Here is a 19,685-nt window from a genome sequence, read left to right on the forward strand (position 1 = left end):
GGCAACATAAATGTATATGTGGAATTAATTAATAAGTTCATTAAATTCCTTGCTGTATGTATTTAGCAAAGGGACTATCATAATTAGAACCCATACTGGAGTCCTAACAATGGGCCAGTGTGACATGATCACATTAAATCGCCAATGTTGCCTTAAGTGTTGTGGAAAGAGTTAAATTCACAAAGGGCAACATATATGTATATGTGGAATTAATAATAAGTTCATTAAATTCCTTGCTGTATGTATTTAGCAAAGGGACTATCATAATTAGAACCCATACTGGAGTCTTAACAATGGGCCAGTGTGACGTAATTACATTAAATGGCCAATGCTGCCTTAAGTGTTATGGAAAGAGTAAAATTCACAAAGGGCAACATGTATATGTGGAATTAATTAATTAGTTAATTAAATTCCTTGCTGCATGTATTTTGCAAAGGGATTATTTGAAATAGAACCCATACTAGAGTTTTGAAAATGGTCCAGTGTGACCTAATTACAATAATTCGCAAATGTTGCCCTAAGTCTAGTGGAAAGATTTAAATTCACATAGGGCAACATGTATATGTGAAATTAAGTAACTAGTTAATTGTATTCTTTGCTATATGTACTTTGCAAAGGGATTATTGTAAATAGTGCACATACTGGAGACCAATGGTCCAGTGTGACGAAATGACACTAAATCAGCACTGTCACCCTAAATCATGTTGAGTTTATGCTATGTCGTCCTAAGTGTTGTGAAAAGAGATGAATTCACCTCGGGCGACAAAGATGTCGCCTTAGGTGCTTTATGTGCAATTCACTATTTTATTAAATGAAATTCCTTGGTATTTGTATTAGGCAGAGGGATTATTATAAATAGCACACCATCAGTCCGGTTCTCCTTCAATACTTCTCTCCAGAAAGGACACAATTTTCTGGTCAAAGGTTCAAGAACGGGATTGATAAAGTATACCGTTTGCATTAGAAACCATTACTTCATCTAGCCAAGAATCTGCAGAATTATTAGTCTCCAGTAGTTCTTGATTCAGTGGTCCATATTCAATTCATGAGTTTTCAGGAACTATTACCAGTTATGCAACGAGTCAGGACTAGAGTCACTAAATTTCAGAGAAATTAAGTAACTCAAACACAAGTTCATGAACCGAGTTTTCCCATAGATCTAGATAATGCAGTGACCTAAGTCCAAGATTCAACTCAAAGTAGGTTTCATAAAAGTGATATCTAAGTTGATTAAGAATCAAGTCCAATCAATGTGATATGTAATATTATAAAGCAAGGTTCTTGTCACAACTAAAAGAAAAGGTTATGTTGGTTATAGGAAACTTGGAGGTTTTGAAAAAAGGTACCAGCTACATTTTAAGCAGCTAAACAAATCACAATAATATATTCCATATTTAAAAAGAGAGTTGGGTGGGGGATTTATGCCTTAGGGAGGAAAAATGGTTTATAAGCTACAGAAATCGAAGAGTGTACTGTTTCATCAATAGGTGCTGTTCTTTTTAAGAAAAGGGGCTCTTTAGGGGTTCCCTGTCACTGTGACACCCCCCCCCCTACATTCACATTGTTTTCAGACTAGAAGGTTTTTCTATAGAACGTTGTAAACATTTTCATCTGTGCGTAAAACGTTTTCATCTTCATACTGTAAGCTTCACATGATAAGGTTTGAAATATCACTCAGACCTTCTTACTTAATAGAGAGCATTAATGGAGGGAATGGACATTGAAAGCGGATGGTATGATTTTCCAACACGACATTAAAAAGGGACGTCAGCAGAAACTTGCGTGTAGACCTTATTATAGCCTATAAATATGCATCAAAATGCACTATTTCATATCCAGAATTTATAAGCAAGAATTAGTATTTTTCATAGCTCTTTACTGTAACTCATGGAATATGTCATTAAATTTCGACGTATATTTTGTCGCGATCACCAGGTCTGACAAGCGGAGCGTCAGGGGGAGGGGTTGGGTGAGGGTTACTCGAAATTGCTCATGATCCCCTTTTGGCGGACCAGTACCATATATATTATTAACCGCCCTCCAATATGCGGCGAGGATAAGAAAGATATCGTTTAAAGTGATCAGGAGTTAGTGAAATACTGAATATAGTGCCAGGGGTGTGCGTGGTGGGGGGGGGGGGGTGCCCACCCCAGACATTTGCACGTACGGTGAACGTCACGCGCACACACTACACGTACGAAGGCCAGTTGAAAAGATGGCGCGGTAATACTGAGACCGCATCTCATATCAACTTTGTACAGAAAATCCTTTTCTGCTGTGACCGGGACATCAAGTATTGCATAGCCTAAGCATGTTACTGAAAATCAAGGATCTGCACTTTTATCATTAAAATTTGGGACGTTTATAGGCATAATAGTAAGTAGTATTATTAATGCAGGTGCTATTTGATTATTAGCTAGTGACCTTAGGCTTGTAACGATAGGCACACTGCGTACTGGCTACAACTAAAAGAATCAATGTCAGTCAGAATATTAACACTAGGCTGCAGCAATAATTAAGAATGAACAAACTCGCATGAATGTGGTGTAGGCTAACATAACAATGCCTGCTTGCATTGTTAATGTTGTTATTGGTAGGACGTAACTACAAGTGGGGTTCGACAAGGCTCTGTTTTGGGTCCCCTGTGTTTTGTTGCCTATATAATGACATTGACGGAGATATTTTGTGTACAGGTAAGAAGTTTGATGATGACACCAAACTACAGTATTCTTCTGAGGTCTCTTTCAAAAGCGATTCAGAGATTGAGAAATTTCAAACGGATTTGGATAAGGTTTTTTTCTTTCCGCTTACCAGTCAAAACGTCCCCGTACTAAAACGTCCCCGCTATTGGTCAAATCGTCCCCGTTGGTCAAAACGTCCATGTTAGTCAAAACGCCCCCATCTATCACATTCATTCACAGTTGTGAATATATTAATTTTAAGTTATAATTTGGCTAAGTTATCGGCATACAAGTTGGATTACAGTCGCTAAATAAATCATGAAGGACTATATCGTTTAATTATATTGGGTATGAAAAAAGTATACGCTATGTTTTTCAGTGAATTAAGGAAATCAAAACATATATAAGAGGATTAAAAAAGAATTTGGATGCGTATACTTTACAATATATATATCTATATAATATTTTAAATTGAGTGAAATCACTTACGTTTATTTTTATGAAGTAAAATTTTGTCACGAGTATGTGCCCCTGTTGATATTTGACATTTTTGAAGTAAAGAATATATCGTTCGATTACCTTTAGTGCATGTGGTAATGTTACATGTTTTACTAAAAAATTATACTCAAAAATGTTTCTGTCCTCATAACAGTCAATTCCCACTCCTAAAAACTGTGTTTTCAACCTAAACTATACTTATCCTTACTCTTTGATTTGAACTAATAACATCCACACTTGCATTCCAACTGATTATCAAAGCGGGCAAGGGCGTAGGAACTGGGGGGGGCGCCAGCCCCCCAATGAAAAATATGGAGGGGCGGAAGTATCATTCCGGCCCCCCCCCGCTTCGAAAGTCAGAAAACCCCTTTTTCATTTCCAAATGAGAAAAAAATCTCATTTGGAGCACCAAATTGCATCTTAGGCCAGGTGAAAATGCAAAAATATATACAAAATGGAGCGTGTGGGTTGAAGTGTGCTATATTGCACCAAATTGCATCTGAGACCACCTGGAAATGTATTCCAACTGATTATAAATGCAGGGACGTTTTGACTAACGGGGACGTTTTGACTGCTGGGACATTTTGGTAAAAAACTGGGACGTTTTGGTCTTAAAAAATTTGGGACGTTTTGGTAAAGGGACGTTTTGACTGGATACCGTTTTTTCCTGGTCTCACTCTCAGGGATGGCAAAATGCTTTTTAATATTGATGAATGCATGGTGATGCATATTGGTAGAAGTAACCAAAAGTAGACCTAAAATCTTAATGGTGAGGAGTTACAGGAGGTCTTTGTTGAAAGAGACCTAGGCTAGGTATCTACATTGACTCATCTCTGCAACCTTCTAAACATTGTCTCGAAGCTGCTAAAAGAGGTAATAGGGATTTAGGTATGATCAAGAGGAACTTCAGTTTTCTGAAAGAGGACATAGTTGTTAGGGTTTATAAGCAGTTGGCTAGGCCTCATATGGAGTATGCTGTGCAGTCTTGGAACCCATATTTTGCTAAGGTAAGGATAAAGAAGTACTCGAAAAGGTCCAGAGGAGGGCTACTAGAATGATTAGTTCCTTAAGGGTGCTCCTTATTATAGGCAGCTATAACTGTTGAATCTCACCACACTGGAGGTTAAGTGGTGAATTGATTCAGGTTTTCAAGATTGTGTATCGTTTTGACAATTTATCCTTCTCTAGCAAGCAAGCTGTGTGTGTATTTTCTGGGATTGATGGTGGTGTTTAACACTTCTGTTACACTTCATTCGAAACTAGGTCAAATTACCGGCATTAGACGTTTCTTTTTGTGCGAGTCTTCACACCCTTTAAGGTATCATGTAATTGTTTTTGTTTACTCCATCAGTGATCTTCCCTTTTCCAACGGCATTACTGCATGGAAAGACTCTTGCTCAGCCGCATTACACAAACACTTTACCAACAGAATACCGCAGATAGCTGATCGTTAACTATGTTAGGAATCCACATGCAGTTCCAAAGACAGCTAATGTGTGAGATTTTCAAAGAGATACTTGTGGAAGACTTGATATGTAATCATTTCATGAGGAAAACCGCAAAGAAGACAAAGATGGAGGAATGTTGTGCTGCTGATGTTAGATGTAAGAGTGACTTAAATCTGCACCCAGCACAAATATTTGATCGCGGGAACTTTTTTAATTTTGTGACAGGGTTACAGCCGTATGTGAGACATGAACTGAAGCCCAAGAGCGACGTCGCCTACCCAGCCGCCTCCACCAACTTCACCTACAATTACGACACCGAATTTGAGAAGAGCAAATACAAGTCACTGATCAAGATGTTTGAACAGGAGGCAGGCCAACGAGAAGACGAATTGGATGAACAAGCCAAACACATACTCCAAGGTACGCCGACTAGGGAGAGAAAGAGGAAGGGGAAGACAAGGGCTACCAGACGAAGATAGAAGTGAGTAGTAGTGACATGTAATTGGTGGTAGGCACATCATACGTTTGACAGAATTACCCGACAGAATCCTTAATTTTGGGCAATTTGGGACTTCAAGGTATCGAAGAGGCACTTGCCAAGGTGATGAAAATGTTTTGATTTTAGCACTTCAGAAACAAAAAAATCTAAATCTAAAATATCCTACAGATGGAATTATCAGAAGTTAGTCATGCTTTGTTTGTTTGCTATTTATTTAGCAAATGTTTGATCTTTCCAGAGGGAGAACAGGGATAGAAGGGTTCGGGGGGGAAGCGGGATTGTCACCATTCTGGACAATGTGATTATGCGTCATCCACAACTCTTCTCTCTTGTTACATTTTTCACAGTGGGTAGGTAACAAGGACCCCAAGAGTGGTGATGCAGTCGCTATCACTGATCCACAAGAGTTTGCAAGACAGGGACAAGATCCTAAGGAGTACAAGAAGAAGGCTAAAACCGTACGTTGATGACGTTATACACTGTTATTTCTAATTGATTGTTTTATTTTTGTTATTTGTCACCACTTTCTCCTTCCTCTCACTTCTTTCCCATTTTTCGACTTTCCCCTAATTTGGTCTTCCGAGGAGTGAATGATGTATCTGGTATGTTATAGAAAAAGTGGTAAAAAAAAAAGAAGATAATGTAAAAGTGTATCAGTAGGTGTGGCCCTGGATTCGTTGAAGGGGACTCCCCACATAGGTAGGGTTCCCCCCTTTTAGGGAGCGGACTCCCCATTTATGGAGCGTTTTCCACATGTAGGGAGGGTTCTCCCAAGAAAGTTTTTGAAGTTGTGCTATTTACTACTTCTGTATTTTTATGTCAGGTTGAAGCGGGGTGGGTGAATATTTCCATTCCATCCCGCCCCCAACCCCTTCCCACCCAGGATCATTTTACACACAGCAGACCCTTAGCAAGCCTCAAAAATTTGCTGAGAGAACTTTAAACACTTAAATTTTTCATTCTTAAATCTCTCCTCCTTAGTATCACTATTCAATATCCTCTTAGTGTTTTGTTATGTGTCTTCTTAGTGCTTTGTTATGTGTTCTGTCATTCTGACATCTTTGATAGATGTCCCAAAAGAGTGTCTGCCTGTGATGTTTCCGTAATCATATTACCCAGAAATGAAAAATTGATGAGGTCACACCTGCATCCAATAGAACGAGGCATTTAGTTCTCACGCCACACGCTCCTTGCAGCTGGTGCCAGGACTGCGGTGGCAAAAGGCATGAATTTTTAATTCCTCATTCTTAATGGCAGAGAGACTATGAATATAAGTGTTATAATGTTACCAATGAGGATGTTGTCTACTCTTTGAATTTCAGGTTAGACGAGCGTTTTGGGGATAAGACGCATCCCTGGACCCATCTCTGAAGGTCTGGCAGGTATAACTTACAGGGATGCTTGCAGGACACAGGTGCGTTGGAATTTTCCTTGTCTCTGGCGCCCTACACCTTCCATTCTTCTCCCCACCCCCCCACCCCCTCTGCATGTATTTATTACGTCCACATTCTTAAAGGTACCAGAGCTTACATTTCTAAACCTCTGCATCTCTTGTTTTAGATTATGAATAGCAGGGCCACCCTCCTATTTCTGCTTATAGATTGTTCATGATTTGCGTACCAGTATAAAGTATACCTACAGTATTAGGTTCGGTAGTATGTCAGCTAATAAGGTTTTTTATTTCATGGACAAGACCGTAATAAATTGGTGTAGGGTTACATAGCAGTTGTACGGGTATGCTACTGTAGACAAGGAAGGAATAAAGCGCCCTCGCTACCTGTTGTGTTCTAACGTGTCTCATACCAGCACAACAGTGTCCTGTTTCATTTAAGCTTTTACACTGGTTCGAGAGTAAACCACCTGTATCAGCCCGACGACCCTCTAAAGTGTATTGCTTCACATAGCAGAGAAAACCGTGGAAAAGTTAACAGAAAAAATCCAGCCAACTGAAAATTCTTGGAATGAACGTTATATTGTAAACATTGATCAAGATCTAATAATATGGTAAAGTTTGATCAAGGTACCAGTTTACTTAAGAATAGAAAGTCTTTTTTTTTTTTCGTCTGTAGTTAGGTAATAGCTTGGCTGGCCTACCCCCCAATCCCAACAAATTTTTTTATGTTATTTGATTAAGCATTATCTTGACCGCACCTACCAATGGGCTGCCAAAAAACTTAAGTATCCTTGCTTAGAAAAATTGTAAAATCTTCATAATTAATCCAAAACCAGCACTAAGTAATATAGAAAGAGAGAAATTTAAAGGAAGGGGGGGGGGGGCAATTTTTGTTTGGTGTTTGCCTGGTGAAACAGTCGTAAAGATGCCATTCATGTGTACTTATTAAAGTGTGGTGAAATTTAAGAATGGCCTCGACATCCCTACCATTAGGTTCTATGTAGGTAATATTAGTGAATGTACCTCAAGAAAGTACATGTGCTACGGGGAAAAGTTGAGATATTAGCCACTACCCCTCCTCCCCCCCCCACTCCACCCAGTAAACTGTGTGGGTAAATTGACACTGAAGCTAGTACTTGGACATGCCAGTGGAGTTGCACTTCATGTTAAAATCAATAGGTTGAACAAACTTCCACTGATAAGATCGAATTAATTGATCAATCTCAACTTACTAAAGCCAGCTTACTCGGAAACAAATATCTTTCAGTTATGGCTTGTTTTGATATTCTTCATTAATGATTACACAAAGTGATTGGTTTTAAGTGTAGAAATCATGTCACCTTTTATGTGAGTTTCCATAAATCAATGCTTTGCTTTACTTTTGTTGGTGAACTCGGTTTGATCAGTGCTGTTCTACCCAACCTCTACCCCCCCACCTATACCCACCCCCAAATTGCAGTTGTTTTTGGATTGGTTTGACTAAACTCACATGTTTGAAAGACTTACCTGCAGCTTTTGTTTTCTTTTCAATTGAGTGTTTTATTTTGAATTATTTTTGAAGTGATATTGTTTTCGTAAGCTTCACTTTCACCCTCATTTTGCATGAAAAAAGTTTTTATGGTAATGTGCATAATGTGTATCTTTGCTGAACATTAGAAAGATAAAAAATTACAAGAAGATAATTTCATAATGAAACTATAGTTTAGAGAATTAATACCCATGAGATTCTCAAAGAATATTATATTAGATTTGCCAGGTTTTCTGAAAACATCGGTTCTGATCCTGCCAGACCGTATGTTAATTGTTCAGTAAAAGTAGCATTCAGCTTGATAAATCTCAATTAAAAACCAAACCATGTATACCATATCAAATACAAACATAATCGATGTTCAAATGATAGAAATTAAACAAAGAGAAAGTTTTAAGCTCCGACTATTTCCATATTAGCTGTTAGCTTTAGTCTTTACCATGTTTTAACTGTTTTTATGCTGTAGTGTTTGGCTAACAAACAGTTAAAAAAAAAAAAAAAAATGGGGGAAAAAGTGCTCCTTTAATCTAAATTGCCTGCTTAGAACAAAGCTCCACTTTTAGTCAACTTACAGTAGTGAATGTCACCTTTAAACCCTGTCTTTCTTCAATCTCCTTAAACGAGATCCCCAAAAATTGATTGAATTTCTCTCCAAAGGGCGATGTTTTCTCAACCGAAAAGAGGGGAGAAAGGAAAAACTGTTTTCTTTCTTAATTCAGCCATGTTTTTGGGCATTTGCTACAATGATGTGATTTTGCTGTGACGTTGTCACAACTTGTCACAACGTGTCATAAGTCTGTATTTACTCTGTCGTTGTCGTTGATGTTGTTGCAAGTTTTGGTTTTCCTTCTCCACTCGGTCGCCCAGGATGCGCCGCTGTCAGATTCTCGTGACGGTATGGAACCGGCCAACAGGTATAGGAAATCAATTTAATAACAAAACTAAAACAAAAGCGCATCTTGGGAATTAATAGCAACCTAAATATCCTCATTTTGTCACAGTGGATTTATATTGCAGACTTGAGGTTTCCATATTATCTATGAGGACATTATTAGAACAAACATTAGTAGAAACTGAAGTTCTCTTTCACCCTGTTTACTTTATCCATTTTCATTTTTCTTGGTGGTGAAGGGTGATGGGTGTGGGGAAGTCAGGCATGTATCCAGGATTTTCTAACCCAGGGGGCGCGAATTACTATCTAAGCGGAGCGCCACCATCGGTTGGCGCGCAGCGTACAAGAAAATTTCTGGTTTTGATACCCCCAGATCACCGGAAATGGCACATCTAGGGCTTGAAAATGACCAACCAGATGGACACTTTTGCCTGAAAACCAAGTATTTCCCAATAGTTTTTTTCATTCATAACCTTTTTCAAGATTGTCACCAGTCACACATCATCTCTGGATCATTACTTTTGTAGGTAATTCTACGTAACGCCCCACAATACCCGTCAGCCCCACTTTTCAAGGTTTTAATCCCATTATTTGTTAAGAATTTGAATAATAATTCACTTCAAAACATACCTATAATGTTGCACAAAATTTCATCTATTGACAACCAATATAGAAAATACCCCTTCAACCCCCAACAGACCGGTCAAAATTGCATGAGTAGAGGGAAGTATGATAAAGAATGTTGGTCAAGGAATTTTCGAAAATTCAGACACAGTTAATTTTATTGGTGTACAAATATTAAAACCTCTTATAACGGCTACTATATAAAACTTCGATATCACCAAAAAATACCCAAAAAATATGCTCGAGGGGGAGGGGGCGGTCTCCACCCTTCGCCCCCCCCTTGGCTACGCGCCTGCGGTTAGAAATCTTGTAGGAAACAGGCCAAATGGAAACCCAGTGAAACCATATCGATGTGGATCAGTTTTTACCTCCATGATCATATGTATGATTGTACGTACTTACACTCATCATGGAGGTAAAAATGTACCTTCATGCACTTATGCATACACAAGAGATGTACAGACATGATAATAATCATGAGTGACAACATGCTATACGGTCACAGGTCACAGAAACGACCACGGAGCGTCCTTTACCTCATGCAGCATGTGTTGGATGAAGTGTGCCAAATATGATTTGGATAAATAATCTCACGCATTATTTTCTATTTATAGCCACAAAAAAAAATTATACCACCAAATATGGGGGGGGGGATATTAGATACTACCGTATACCCCCCACCTAAAATATTGGGAGGACATGTCCCCCACCCGCCCCCCCCATGATCACCGCCCATGTATATATATATATATTTATATGGTTGCTACAGCCCTATTTTCCTTTTTTTATCCGCAAATCAAATTTCATTACGGATACGGTCCGTCAAGCTATTCATTTCGAAAAAAGTAAAAACTACTTTTGGTCATATATAGTAACAAATTGTGACACGGTTACAAAGGCGCCTTGCGAGGAATTAGCCAAGGGAGAGGCAAAGCTTGTAGGCAAACTATCTAAGCTTAGTGCCACTATAAGTTGGCGCGAAGCGCAAAAGAAAATTTTGGCCGAAAATGCCTCCCAGATCGCTGGAAATGGCACTTCCCAGGCCTTGTAAGTTGCATCTAAGCATTTTCTAGTTTGAAGTTACTAGCGATATCATAAAAAATATGCTAAAAAAAACTATTCCACCTAAAATATTGAGGGACATGTCCCCTGCCCCCCCCCATGATCGCCGCCCATGTAAGAATGATAGTCAGGGAATTTTCGAAAATTCAAACACAGTGAATTTGCTGGTGCATGGGCGCATATCAGTCTTGGATAATGGTGGGGACGCGTGTTTGTTCTCTGATACTATCTATGCGGAGCGCGACCACGGGTTCGCGCGTAGCGTGCAAGATTTTGTTTGGCAAATATACCTCCCAGATCGCCGGAAATAACACTTCCCAGACCCAATGATGCTCCCAAACCTCCTTCAGTTTTAAATCTCATGGGTTAGAAATTTAGTTTGGGGAAATACATGGGCGTCTGCAGAAAAAAAATCAGGGGACAGATAATCCAAGTAGACTTTTGAATATACGATGGGTCTGGGGTCCTCTCCCAGAAAACAATTATAGACTGCCGCAAATGCGATTTCCGTCCTATATTTAACAACTGTGGATAAATATAATAAAATTGAAGCTAGCTCAAATTGGCAACACACAGTGTGAGTTGTTAAAGATTGTTTTGTTCGCACTCAGTCCGTTTTGCTGACCTCAAAGGAAAAATGGAAACGTCAAAAATGGAGTTGTCGGTGTAAGGGGTAGGCTGAGTCGTACGACCCTTCCGAAATCCAAAATCCACCACTGGCTACCCTGTGTATATAATAGGGATCAGCGCTGTAATAATTTCACTGTTCCTCTATCTCTTCCTGGTGTCTTGGCATTTTTCTTCTGTTCCCTTCTTCTCTCCTTTTTCTCTCTTTCTTCTTTTTCTTTTCCCTTCCTTCCTCCTCTTCTCCCCCCCTCTTTTCCCCTTTTTTCTTCTCTCTTTTTTTCTCTCCTCTTTTTCTTACCTGGGGGGCGCGCGCCCCAACGCCCTCCCTGGATACGCGCCTGGAAGTGGGGGGGTTAAATGCCACCCTGAATATTTAAAATATGCAATTCTTAAAACCACAGAAAGATCAAATGTTAGAGAAGATCTAGATGTCTTACTTTACTTTGCATAGGTGCTTTACTTTGCATAGGTTCGTGGGACAAGACAGGGTATGGTCAAATTGTAGTCACAGTTTCACACAGAAACTCATGGTGTCTTCTGAGATTGCTGTTAGTTGCTATGCAACATCAAGTTTGTCAAGTCTGTCTGAGTGACTTCAATGCACAAATGAGTGTACAAGTGCACAAATGAAGACCAAAAGAGAAAATAGCTTGTCTTCCTGATATTGAAATTCTGTAATTAATGAATTGAAGGCTTTCAGAAGAATTCAGGGCAACTGAAATGATTGATTAAAAGTAATTTAACCAAATCTGTGGAGAGAGTTATCTTGGCAAGTTGAACGCATACAATCCAGCCGTGGCGGATCTCTAACACTTTTTAGCAGTCGAAGAATAAAGAAATATTACTCTTGAAATTAATTTGCCCCCCCCCCCAAAAAAAAACCTGTTTGACCGTTTTTCGTTATCACTTTGCAGTCCAGACAAACAGCTGTGGAAATTGTTATAAAACAATAATGCCTTTACATACGTTGTGCGGCCTATTTAGCAGGGAAAAAAAGGAGTTTAAAACAAACCAATGAATGTGCATTGTCAATAAAATAATTCCTGCATTCAAGCACTTCATTCAGGCAGCCCAAATCTCAATACTTAAGGTGCTTTTGTTCATTTCTCTATTAAGGTTTCTTTTTGGTTTCGGTTCTGTATTCTTCCTCCTTTAATATTTATCTACACATTAACTGCTTTGCCTGTGCCTGATCACATTTCAAGTTTTCATGTATTCTTTTTTCTTTTTTTGGTATGCTTGCACTCACATTTACTTTATATTTTCAAACTTATTACAAATATTTGTTATAATGTTATATAATGTGAATACAAAATTCAACATTTTTGAATAATAACTTTTTTTGGGACAAATTCTGGTAATATTTCCCCTTCACATTGAAGTTTTCACTTTGGTTGGAATGGGGTGGAGGATGGGAGATTGTTGGCCGTCAGAGGGGGCTGAAATGAGGGAGATGTCACGCCATATCAAGTTTTGTGGTCAGTGTTGTTCTGCATGACCTGCTTAATGTACAATGCTCTCATCTTCGGGATGATTCGACCAATCAGCATTCACTCCAGGACCATGTTAAGTTGTCACATTTTGTGGCATTCTTTTCCTCTACTTCCTTGGACTCTTAAAAGCCATTGTTATTAGATGAGATGAGCTTCTTTGAACGGCTGAGAAAAGAGTGAACAAACAAGAAATTTAAAAAAGGACTATGGAACAAAGAGATAGCAGTACAGTTGCCTTTAGTTAAAATTGGTCGTAATTATCGTAATGGGCATTTGTGACGGTCAATGATTACTTCCTTCCTGGGTTTGGATAAACCGTTACAAGCTTTTGTCACTGGGTCCTGTCTTTCTTTCAACATTTTGTTGACAAATTTACCTGTTTAGAGTTCCTCCTGTCAAGAGTTACGAGTCTTACTTTGCTATCATCTCAGTTAAGCTTGAACATATATGCAAATGTAAAGTTGATAGGAATTATTAAACCTATAATGCATTTATCCATATAATTATTATTATGATGAACCTCTGCATGTACATTATAATATCAAAACTAACACTATCACATTTCTGCTTTCCATCTTGAGAGAGGGATGTATATTTGACAGTCTTTCTGCAATATTTTATGTCTCAGTAGATAGATTACATCATCATCATCTCTCACTCATAGGTCTACTTTTCTCTCCTTTTCCTCCCTACAGATGTAGGATGTAGAGAAGATCAGATCACAGAAAATTACAACCAAGACTGACCATTCACAAAGGTAATAGTCTGCTAGAGCTTACCACTTACGGCTGGTGGAGAGAGAGAGAGATGGAAGGTCGTTGTCATTCCTCCTGTTCAAGACACGGCTACATAACCTAGCTGTGGATTGTGATCTTACAATTCATTTTAGTCCTGTATTCTCCAGCTTCCGCTCTCTTAACCCAGCACAACCCTCTTAAAACTTAAAAGAAGTTGGCTATAGTATGTATGTATTTGTGCGTGTGTATGTATGTATATAAGTTCTAAAGCCATGAGAGACCATACTAGGGCCCACTCAATACATCACACACATAAATAGGTGCATTTCTGTTGGGTTTGATACAGTCATGGTAGAATTTAATTATGATCTCATCAATGTCTCTCTCTTGTACGATCACAGTTTTCCATCCTCTCTCTCTCTCTTCACAACTCTTTCAGATCAACCGGGGGTTGGTAGAAACGACCACAGTCAGTATTGTGAACGGCGAAAAGGAAGACAAGGATGACAGGGCACCCTCCCTCACCCCCGAGGGCAGTCAGAGCGTGAAAGGTTCCCCCTCGAAGGACTCGTCCCTCTTGCCGACCAAGAAGAAGTTCCAAACGCCATCATTCTTGTCAAAGAAGAAGAAGGACAAAAAGGCGGAGAGCTAGAGGAAGTAACGCTACTTTTAATATGACAAGTCAAATTTCTTTTCATAAGTTTGTTTGTGTGGAAAGTCGGTTGTAAACGTTAGTAAGCAGTCCTGTTAGAGTTCAACTGTGCGACGCTGTGAGAAGGAGAGGCGGCCAGCATACCTCCAAAGTACTGATCACTATCATCCTCCCTCCCCTCTCGTTATTACGATTTTGTTATATTTGTTTTCTCTCTTTGCAAGTACTATGTTGGTAGACGCTTTATAACAGCTATATGCAAGTCAAGTATATTTGCCTACTCCGTGATGCGAGAAGCTTCTCTCAAGTGTCCACGGCGACGGGAAGTAGTCAGGGCAGAGGTTTTTTTTTTGCTTCCATTATAAATGTTTATTGGGTTGCTATTTAAAATAGTGAAATTAACTCTAGACTGGATCAGCATTATGACCAGGGGGAAAGTTTTCTCCCTCCCTTTATTATTTTTTCCCCTTACTTTTCTCTAACAGGATTGCAGAGCGTACACGGTCCATTTACTCAAGTCGTAAATAACTTTTGCGTATAGTACATAATATCATGTATTTGTCTGAACAGATTTTAAGCATTGGAGTCGTATCACTTTCCTCGGTTCGTATTTTGTGTAGATATGTATGAGAATGGCTCACATAAAGGCTCCTTCCTTCTTGCATGCCAGGGTTTCCGTAACCGGACCACGTGTCGGTTCGGTTTGTGTATTTCCCTGAAATGTTATTCTCATTTGTATTTTTTTTAACTTATGTGAATGTTTGCATTGTTGTGAAGAGAAGTTTGTCTTTTGTTTCTGTTTCGAGGCCAGGTCACAGTGATAACTACAGCTCTTTGACATATACAAACTGTTTTCCATATTTGAAGGATAGTTTTTTTTTTCCATTTTCTTTTTTTTTCTACTGGCTTTGGGTTCAGACCTACTTAAAACTTAGTTGTAGGAGTACCTTAGTAAGTGCAATTTTTAAAAGTATCGAAAACAAAACAAAATTAAGGTAATTATCATATGTGTCTTTGTGTCATCTATGTCATATATATAGAAATATTAAACTGTGTTCTGTTTTTATTTAAAGTCAAACACAGAAAAAGCAGTAAAATACGGCTACCGGTTGTTAAAGTATGAAGTCTGTTAGCCCGCTGTTGACTCGTTATTTGTATCTAGTCTTGCTCTTGATTTATGAAAGGTGTAGCTATGATGATGATGCAGAATAATATTTGCCTGTAAACTTCAAATGCATTTCACAAGTTTAAAAAGCTAGCACGGGGGGTGTGAACAAACCTGTAGTTATGCATGCTGTGATTTGATAACAAGGGAATAGCCATCTTCAGACCACGAGGAAGTGTATTCCCGTGTACCTCTGGGCGGGTTCAGTGACTGGGCTGTACCATTGTCCCGTGGATAAATGGAACAGTCATACCAAGGGCCAAAAACTTGGCATTGTGTCCACATGGTAAACATGTTCAACTTAACAATGATCAGAGGCCACCCCATGAACAGGTGTTCATTGGGATATATAAATATTGGTGTTATGGCTATGAATATTTATTAGCTGATGTTAGTTTAGTGCAGGGCTAATGAATATTCATGAATTTGTATTGACATATCAAAGTATTCAGATCAGCAGGAAGAGAGCAGCCAAGTAGAAAACAATTCATTCAACAACTTTCTTGGTATTTTGCCTATTTTGTGAGGTTACCATGGTGATGTGGTTGCAATGACTCATTCTACAGCCATTGTGTGTATGACGGGCGATGCCTTATTAAGAGATTTGTAACAATAGCAGAGGTTGAAGGGAAATATTACAAATGGAAAGTGGTAGTATTTATAGACAAGTTTGGAGCAAATTATGTTCATTACAGATGTACTGAAACTAGAAGCACAATGAATATTCATGTCATATATCAACATTAGCATGATGCCTATGCCTGATTTTCCATGTTGTCGTCACGTGAGCGTTCGTGTTTAATGGAGGGTTTTGCAGTCACCATGGGAAACGATACCCCAGGGATTGTATAGTCCATGCATGTAGTTAGCTTAACTAAAAATTTTGGAAAAAGATTCTTTGCACAGAAATATTAAAAAAAGAATGGACAAAAAAATTGGGAAGGTGAAACAAAGTTCATGAAAAATTTAAATTGAGATAAAAAGTTGAATGTATATATATCCTGTATGGTAGTTAATTAGTGTTATGTAACCAAATTTGAATATTGACATAAGGAAACCTAAAAATGGTTATCGAAAAGTGAATGATGACGGTCAGAAACGCTGTTAAGAAATTGCCATGGTATTAATCCTGATGTTGTATTTGTACGGCAAGATCACCCAGGTCGATCTGAAGTGTTTTCTTTTTTCCTTTCCAGAAAAGAGGTTCTGTTTGTGAAGCGTTTGGTTGGTTTGAAGAGAAGACTTCTGATCGACTCTTAACCCCAGGCAGGGGAGTGACAGGGTCTTCTCTTTTCCAATATTGATAGTTTTCGGACAAAATTTACTGTTACCCTAACCTTTCTAAACTCGGAATTAATTTTCAATCAAAAATGGTGGGGCGGTGGGGGGGGGGGGGGGGTAATATCGTGATCCGCAAGAGGTGGAAAATAAACAGGCATTCCTGAAATTCCTTTTCTTTCCGTGTTTATTTCTTGTCTGTCTCTCTCTCTCTCTTATTTCTAGTTGTAGAAGAAAAAACAGAGAGCGATTTGAGAACTTGTCTGGTCCTTACAGATGGAACTGGAAGTTGACCTTGCTTAACATACCCACACATACATATAACAGGATTTTATGAATAATCTGACAGACTAGTTTGCCAACAAAATTGTTTTGACAAGAGAGGATGATATTGCAGTCGATATGAAAGGTAGATATTTCTCAAAAATCGTTTTGCCCTTTGAAAGGCTTTGTAACTAAAACAATAGGTCTACTACACCCTTTTAAGCCAATTGAAATATTCTGTAATGTGTTTTGTAATGCATAATACAACCCAGCCCACCCCACCCTTTCCTCCCTAACTTTCAGTAGAACAATTTTGTCAAAAATTAGAACCTTATAAACCATAAAAAATCAAGATGACAAACAATGGTTTGATTTGACAGCTTTGAAATCACGTATCACTGGCAAGATGCGTCGAGCTCACTCGTACGACAAAGTCGATAAATGTGTATCTTTTCTGGTAGTTCGCGACACGCTGATTACGACTCTGAAGTTTATTTTGGAATTGGGTGTTGTGTGGGGGCAAAAAACCTGATTTGATTTTTTTCCCAAAACTGACCCAAAATCGGTTTCGCCCAAATGACGTAACATAGAGTAATCGATGCTCAGGAGCCCAAATCTGCAACTCCCAGGTCCATATCTGCTTCCGTTCGGGGGATACGTGGTCCCAAGGGACCCGCTAGAAATACGTGTTCCCTATAAGTGCACAAATTGGAAAACCCCCTCTTTTCAGCCCCCTCTCTTGTCCTCTCTGAAACACCCATCAACATTAAAATTAGACGTGGAGTAGAAGACACCCTTGTTTTGTTATACACTAATTTCGTGTAATTATCTGACCGGGAAAGGCTTTTTGTCTATAGATTTCTATTTTTTTCATAAATCATAATTCAGTTCCCCTCCCCCCCCCCCCCGGACGCCCCACACAACACCCAATTACAAAATATACTTCAGATTCGTAATCAGCGTGTCGCGAACTACCAGAAAAGATATACATTTATTGCCTTTGCGACAACAAGTTTTTTCACCTAAAAAAACCGTAATGGGTACGTACCCCTTGCAGTTTTTGCCAAAACTGACCCATTTATTCATAAATGTCAAGATAAAACTCAAAATGACAAACAAAGGTTTGATTTGACTGCTTTGAAATCACGTATCACTGGCAAGATGCGTCGAGCGCTCTCTTATGAAACTTCTTTCGCTCAGTTTGCAACAGAACAATAGAACAATAGAAAAACTTTTAGGGGCAACAAAAGATTTTAAACCTTTGTTCGTCGTAAAAGTTTTTCGGTCTTACTTTTGCCAGTTTGAGGTGCAAAAAATTGTTGTCGCAAAATCGATAAATGTGTATCTTTTCTGGTAGTTCGCGACACGCTGATTACGAATCTGAAGTTTATTTTGGAATTGGGTACCAAAAAGAGGTACTTTTTTAACTTTTCAGACAAAAAACCTATTTTTGGCGCAAATAAAAATTGTCAAAAATTGACCCAAAATCGATTTAGCCCAAAAGACGTAACAGGGAGTAATCGATGCTCAGGAGCCCAAATCTGCAACTCCCAGGTCCATATCTGCTTCCGTTCGGGAGATACGTGGTCCCAAAGTACAAGATAGAAATACGTGTTCTTTATAAGTGTACAAATTGGAAAACCCCCTCTTTTCAGCCTCCTCTCTTGTCCTCTCTGAAACACCCATCGACATTAAAATTAGACGTGGAGTAGAAGACACCCTTGTCTTTGTTATACACCAATTTCGTGTAATTATCTGACCGGGAAAGGCTTTTGTCTATATGATTTCTATTTTTGTTCATAAATCATAAATCAGGTTTTTTTGGCCCCCCTGCACGCCCACACACAGCACCCAATTCCAAAATATTTCTTTTATACGTGATTTGACTACTTTGAAATCACGTATCACTGGCAAAATGCGTCGAGCGCCCTCTTGCGGCCTCGTTTTTGGTCAGTTTTTAACTTCAGAGGAACAATAGGAGAGCGAAAAACTTTTAGGACGAACAAAGGTTTTGAAATCTTTTGTTCGACCTAAAAGTTTTTCGCTCTCCTATTGTTCCTCTGAAGTTGAAAACTGACCAAAAACGAGGCCGCGAGAGGGCGCTCGACGCATTTTAATCTTTTTTTTTATCTTTTCCTTCCTGAAGTAGAAATATTAGATACGAGCACTCTTTTACAACAGTCGCTGTGGCGCAGTGGTTAGTGCTCTGGACTGACAAACACTCTATCACGAGTTCAGAACCCAGTGAAGGTAGTTTTCCTTTTACTATTCTTATACCTCTTTCCTTCCATTATGAACCTTAAATATTAGAAACGAGCATTATTTCTCAACAGTTGATGTGGCGCAGTGGTTAGTGCTCTGGACTGGGAGAGGCAGACAAACACACTGTCATGAGTTCAAGACCCAACCAGAGCCTTTTAATTTTAATTTTCTGTTCTTTTGAGCAGGTGGAGGTATAAAGGTAAGAAACGAAGACTATTTCATTGGGAACCAAAATGGTGTAATGGGTTGTTCTGTCTGCGATGATACTGAGCAGTATGGTTCAAAACCCAGGTGGGTGAGTGAGTGAATTCTGTAAAAGGAGTCCGCCGCCACCCCTCCCCCTGACAAGGTTCCCAAGCGGCATGCGAGCTGTGCGGCCTCCCCCATCTGACAAGGATCCCCAGTGGGTGAAACGAGTTAGCCACTACCCCTCTCCCTGACAAGGTTCAGCGGAGAGGTCTCCTTTATTCTTGACAAGGTTCAGTGGCTGGATCTTTAAATATTTGAAATGCATCCAACAGTAGCATCTCACCTAATGGTCTAGTGGTGGACACAAAAAAATAAGCATCACAACGTCCCTGG

At 39.1% G+C, this 19,685-nt stretch overlaps 1 long non-coding RNA gene across 2 annotated transcripts; it reads left to right on the forward strand.

Moving 5' to 3' along the window:
* The first annotated feature begins 1,980 nt into the window (after positions 1–1,980).
* On the forward strand, positions 1,981–16,675 carry LOC139961677 (uncharacterized). 2 transcript variants are annotated; one of them, XR_011790961.1, is made up of 6 exons: positions 1,981–2,376; positions 4,531–5,108; positions 5,474–5,584; positions 6,449–6,540; positions 13,441–13,502; positions 13,922–16,675. It is a non-coding gene; the product is annotated as an uncharacterized lncRNA (long non-coding RNA). The 2 variants fall into 2 exon arrangements; XR_011790962.1 differs by having other exon boundaries at positions 4,853–5,108.
* Positions 16,676–19,685: the final 3,010 nt, after the last annotated feature.

The sequence above is a fragment of the Apostichopus japonicus genome, chromosome 20 (assembly GCF_037975245.1).
Source record: "Apostichopus japonicus isolate 1M-3 chromosome 20, ASM3797524v1, whole genome shotgun sequence".
NCBI classification, from domain to species: domain Eukaryota; kingdom Metazoa; phylum Echinodermata; class Holothuroidea; order Aspidochirotida; family Stichopodidae; genus Apostichopus; species Apostichopus japonicus.